The sequence below is a fragment of the Propithecus coquereli genome, unplaced genomic scaffold (genome assembly GCF_000956105.1).
Source record: "Propithecus coquereli isolate 6110/MARCELLA unplaced genomic scaffold, Pcoq_1.0 Scaffold30, whole genome shotgun sequence".
Lineage (NCBI taxonomy): Eukaryota > Metazoa > Chordata > Mammalia > Primates > Indriidae > Propithecus > Propithecus coquereli.
The window spans coordinates 2,295,591-2,301,623 of NW_012148619.1; the positions used below are offsets into that span (position 1 = coordinate 2,295,591).

At 37.1% G+C, this 6,033-nt stretch overlaps 1 protein-coding gene across 1 annotated transcript in view; it reads right to left on the reverse strand.

Moving 5' to 3' along the window:
- The window catches only part of PDHX (pyruvate dehydrogenase complex, component X), a 98,468-nt gene that overhangs the window by 21,330 nt on the left and 71,105 nt on the right, over nt 1-6,033 (reverse strand). The window lies entirely within an intron of this gene.

Consider the following 6,033-nt stretch of genomic DNA (forward strand, 5'->3'; position numbering starts at 1 on the left):
CACAACATCATTTAGAATAAAAAATAACTAGTTCCAGACTTGCCTTTGTATTACTCTGTAAAACGAAGGTATTTTTGTTTTGTAAAAGGAGATAATTAGGTTACTAAACATGTCAGGCTCTCAATTCACTATGCTAAGTTACAGCGGTGTATGGCAATATAATTTCTTAAAATAATTCCTTTGAAAATTTTAATATCCAACAATTAATCGGGAAGTACTTTTTCCAACTGAAGAAAAAAATCTTAATATAAAGATTTTATGTAATATACTACTTCAGGGTGACACAAATCTATAGAAAAACAATACCAAATATTAACTGTTTGGGAAATAGTTTATCAAAAGAATTGGTAAAAGGAAAAACCTAGCATCTGTTAAGCATATTTGAGATGACAATTATCCTCCCAAAACAAAATCTTTTACTCATGGCAACCATGGTGGGAAGAATTTTGAGATGGCCCCAGTATTTCTGTTCCTGCTGTACACATCCCATATAATCTCTCTTGAATGTGGGTGGACCTGTGAATAAGATGGATGTCACCCCTACGATTAGGTTATATTGTGTGACAAAGTTGATGGGATTTTACAGATGCAACTGAGTTGATGACTTTGAGTTCATCAAAAGGCAAATTATCCTGGAGCCAGACATATCAAGCAACCTCTTCAAAGAAACGGGGCCTTCTTGAAAGAAGAGGTTTAAATTGAGAGATCCAACTGCTGGCCTTGGAGAAGCGAGCAGACACGCTGTGAACTGCCCAAGGAGATGACACTTGGCAAGGCCCTGAAGGTAGCCTCTTGGGTGGTCAGTCCCTGGCTGATAGCTAGCAAGGAGATAGGGGTCACAGTCTCATAGCCCCAAGGAACTGAATTCTGCCAACAACCACATGAGCTGGGAAGAGGACCCCAAGTTTCACATGAGACCACAGCCTTGACTGACCCCTTGACTTCTGCCTTGTAAGACCATGAGCTGTGAACCTGGCCATACTGTGGCCAGACGTCTGACCTGCAAAACTGTTAGAAAATAAACAGGTGCTGTTTTAAGCTATTAAGTATGTTGTTAACTTCTTATGCAGCAACAGAAAATCAGCACAGGCAAGAACACTCCAGCCACGGTGCAACATTAGAGGGATTCCCCCAATATGTAAAGATACATTTATTTCTTATTTATGTTCTTTTTCTTTGAGACAGGGTCTCACCATGTTGCCCAGGCTGGTCTCAAAGTCCCAGGGTCACGTAATCGTCCTGCCTCAACCTCCAGAGTAGCTGGTGAGCTTATTCTGTGTCAAGTAAGTGCTTATGTTAAGTAATCTTCCACGAGCCATATCAAAGAGGTAATATTATTCCCAATTTATAGATGAGTAAATAGGCTCAAAAAGGTTAAATTACATGTCTAAAGTATTTCTCAAGTACCTACTCTATTCCAGATGTTAGAGATACAATGTTAAATAAGACAGTTCCCTCGATCAAGGAGCTTGATGAAAATAAAGCAGAGTAATGAGAGAGAGAGAGATGGATGAGGAGAAGGGTCATTTTAAAGCAGAATGGTCAGAGAAGGCCTGAGCAGATAATATTTGTGCAGAGTGACATAAAGAGCAATCCTAAAGAAGAGTTAGGAACAGCATGTTTCTAGGCAGAGAGAACAGCAAGGGTAAAGGCAGAAAACATGCAGCTGCTTCTAAAAACAGAAGGAAGGCCAGTGTGGAAGGAGTGAAGTGAACAAAGTGAGTAGGGCTGAAAGACCAAGTCGGAGAGGTAAGCAGGACTGGGATCAAACCCAGGTACATTCCATTCCAAAGACTGCATTTTCTACTACTTTTCTAATATCTATGCATATACTATGCAAATTAAATATAAACTAAGGAGGAGTCAGAATATTTCTCTTAAGAACAAAGTATATCTCAGATTCACAAGAGGCCTGCGATTGAACAAAGACATGGGATCTATCTCATCTAAAGCTAAAAGTAGAACCTCCTGACAAAGGCCTTTTACTAACCACGCAAAAGGTAAAAAGCAAAACTGGAGGTAATGCTGGTTCTGACAGGGCGAGGCACAACGCGGTGAGGGTGACAGAAAGACTGAGGGAGTGGAGGAGGGATGCGTGCTAGGGAGTGATCGTGTGTACTATTAATATTAAGGTTTTTGATAAGCTCTTTGGAAATCAATTTTTAATCTGCTTATGACATTTGTAATCAAAAGCACCGTTTTCTAGTTAATTGTAATTATATCTATGTGTCAAGTAAATGACTACCAATACAACAGCTGGAGATTTACATCACAAGCCAAAATCCTGGCCAGACAGAAAAAAGTGTTAGCACTAATATAAAATAAGGGCTTCTGTTGATTCAGTAAAATGCCTCCAACAACAACAAAAATTTAGTTTTTAAGAGCACTTATAAGTTATAGCCCTACCGTAACAGTCCACTTCCATTTAATGAAGGGCAATTAAATACACCTCTCTAATAAAATCAGTATCAATCTGGGTTTTAAATCAAACTAGAGTTTAGCATCAGAGTGGCATGTCTAAAACATTTTAATTTCCTTATATACAGATCACCAGTTTACTCTCAGTCTTCAGTTAAAAACAAACAAACAAAAAACAACGAACAAGACTACAAAAATCTACGTCGTTGATGCCTGAATGTACCTGTTTTTTAAAAAAAAGGGTGATGAAACTAAATGGACACATTTTTATCTCACCATCAGCGTAACTATCACTACGTAACTATTACTATTACTACGTAACTATTACTTACTATTTTATCAAGAAAAAAGACAGTTTAGTTTTATCCCTGCAGTAAATTAAGATTCTTGGGCAAAACGGCACTTCATAAAGGAGTCATTAATCATAAACAAGCCAAGCAGAAAATCAATTCTGGCCACTGGTTCAACAGTAAACTTTTATTGCTGATATTACACTTACATGTCTCATAAAGTAGAAATACTAATTATTGTTTATAACAGCCAACAACTTGGTTTCTATAATCTAGAGAATGATTTTAATGATTTCTATACATTAAATAATTAATCAGACTAAACTTGAAGAATTAGGTGGGCACTACAAGCTATAAAAACTAGGAGAGGCCGGGAGCAGTGGCTCATGCCTGTAATCCTAGCACTCTGGGAGGCCGAGGGGGTAGGATTGCTTGAGGTCAGGAGTTCGAGCCTGGCCTGAGCAAGAGCGAGACCCTGTCTCTACTAAAAATGGAAAAATTAGCCAGGCACAGTGGTGTACACTTGTGGTCCCAGCTGCTGAGGAGGCTGAGGCAGGAGGATCCCTCGAGCCCAGGAGTTTGAGGTTGTAGTGAGCTATGATGATACCACTGCACTCTACCCTGGGCAACAGAGTGAGACTCTGCCTCAAAAAAAAAAAAAAAAAAAAAAAAATTAGGAGAAAAACAAATACACCATACACATCTGTAGAAAGGCTGAGGATGCTTTGGAGGTTCACTCAAGCAGAACTTTGTCTACTTGTATCCCTCAGAGAGTAATTCAATTGGGTGTGACATGAATTAATTTTGAAAAGAAATATCACTAAAAACACACTAGACACTTGCTTGTCATGCTTACTAGATTTTGGATGCCGTGATATGAATACAAATATTAACTACAACAATGATTTAAGACATAAATACACCAAAGACACTGAGGCTGCCGCCAAAGGATCTAAATGTGTTCTGCTTCTAACTATGGCTCTGACATTGCTTTCTTAAAATAGTCACATGTACAGGAGAAGTCAAGTCTATATGCTTTTGTACAACATGTATTCTGAGCAATATGTTTGTTTTAATGCAAAATTAAAATAGCAGCCCTGATGCCTATGATTTTCTTCACAAATACAATGAATGTGTCAGAGGCATTTCTTCAGCAGTTGGAACTGATTTTTCTACTCTCCTTGCACTTTGAGGTGACAAGATATGAAGAAGGAGGTCCCTTATCATGTCAAGAATGTGTGTTACTGTATTTTGGGGTAGCTTATGCCAAAGCCTTCAGTTCTTCAACCATATCAGAAGATGAAAATTCTATAATGACAGCAGGCTAAAATTTTTTTCCAAAGTTCACCTTAATGTTAAAACATGGGCATTTTTAGTAGTATACAAAAGCAAAAATCCTCAACAATGCATGTTTTAAGGATGCATTTTTCTCATGAAATCTTTTATAATATTTCTTATTTTGAAGACCAGAGGTTGATTCCTTTCAAGTGGAGAGTTAAGCAATAAGGGCAGGGAAGAGAACTAGATAATAGGGAAGGAAAGATGGCAAAAATATTAAAAGCCTAACTCTTTAATACTGCTTCCTTAGGGTATTCAGAAGACAGTACCATTTTGTTCTCCTTAGGAAATGTTACATTAATGTTATAACTTTCAACTTGGGTTTTTTTAAAAAGGTATTTGTGTGTCATGTATGTATTAAGCACACATAGAAAGAGAAGAAAGCAAGCTTTATTTCCTTATTCCACTGCCGTCGCACTACTGAACCGCCCTCCAAAAAGGCACCTAATCACCAGATTTACGAGTCTTTTCTCAGCTCCCATTTTCCTTGACTTTTCATCCATCTCCCAGATATCCTCACAGAAATTTTAGCCTTCTAAATGTTTCCCTATTGATGATGTCAATTATAACTACTGCTTTATTATCTACTAAATCTACCTCTAATCCCAAACTATCTCCTGCAGATACATCTCACTGGTCTGATACCTGGCTTCTAAGTGTGGCCAATAAGCTTCAAACATTATTTACTCCACTGAGACAAACGCTTCCCAAATCTCTTATTTCTATTTCTGGAGCCAAAATTTTCACCACCCAGACCAGAATCCCAAATTTATTCCTTGACTTGTTGCTACCTTGGCCTATACTCTACATTCAATATTTTACAAAGGCTTCTGGATTCTGTCCTTATAATATCTGTATCAGGAATCTCCCTTTTACTTCTACTCATGTTCAAGTATTCATTATCTCTTACCTGGATTACTTTATGAGCCTGTTAATTTATTTCCTTATCTTTTTCTGCTTTGATTTATCTTACACAAATTTGCAAAACGGATCCCTCTGAGGTACACCTATGATTATTTTACATTTCACCAAATCTTTAATGACTGATGAATTAAATAAAGACTCTTTATTCATCTTAGCCCTCAGAATTCTAGGCAAGGCAAGTCTACCTTATTATAATTAACAGTTGCTTTATCCCATTTTTATAAAGAGTTCTACTAAGGCACAGACTGGTAGAAGACTAACAAAATTAAGAAACCAATAGTAAATACTAAGTAAGGATTGATGTGGAGAATAAACTAGGCTTAACTGGCTAACAGGATTCTTAATTTTAATTTTTTATGGCTAGTGAAACTTTTAAGTCCTTTAACTTAAAGCCCTACAGTCTAGGATGCTGCACTTCAGTCAGTTCTCAGGACAGCTGATTTCCAACTCATGTAGTGTGGCACCAACTTCACAGCATGTGTGTAATAGAACCACATGCTCATACTTGGTTAACAAATCAGTAAGGCTGTAATAGAGATAAATGAGGATATCTGAGAATTAAAGTTATATACTACTTTCCGTAAGATAAACACCCAACAGTAAATCAATGCTTTAACTCAGAGTAAAATAACCCAGTAGAAAAAAGAAACAGTTGCCTGACCCTGCACCATCACTTAATAATCTCATACACTTTGCTCTATTCCAACTTGCCATATTACTACTTCTTATCAATATTAGATAAACATGGAATGAACAAAATGTTTAATACTACTGCCAACAGAAATGTAGAACATATCATTAGTGAGATTTTACATTAGTTCATAAGCCTATTTGATTAATCGTTGTCTTCCCCAGTAAACTGAGCTCCAATAGAGCACAGACCATCTGTTTTCAAAGATACAGAAATTTAAACAAATGGAAAGACATACCAGTGTTCTTGAATAGAAGACTCATCATCAAGATGTTAGTTCTCACTAAGTTAATTTAAAATGTGATACAATCCCATACAAATACCATAGTTGCCCCCACTCCCACCTGTGAAGCTAGATGAATTGCTTAAAAT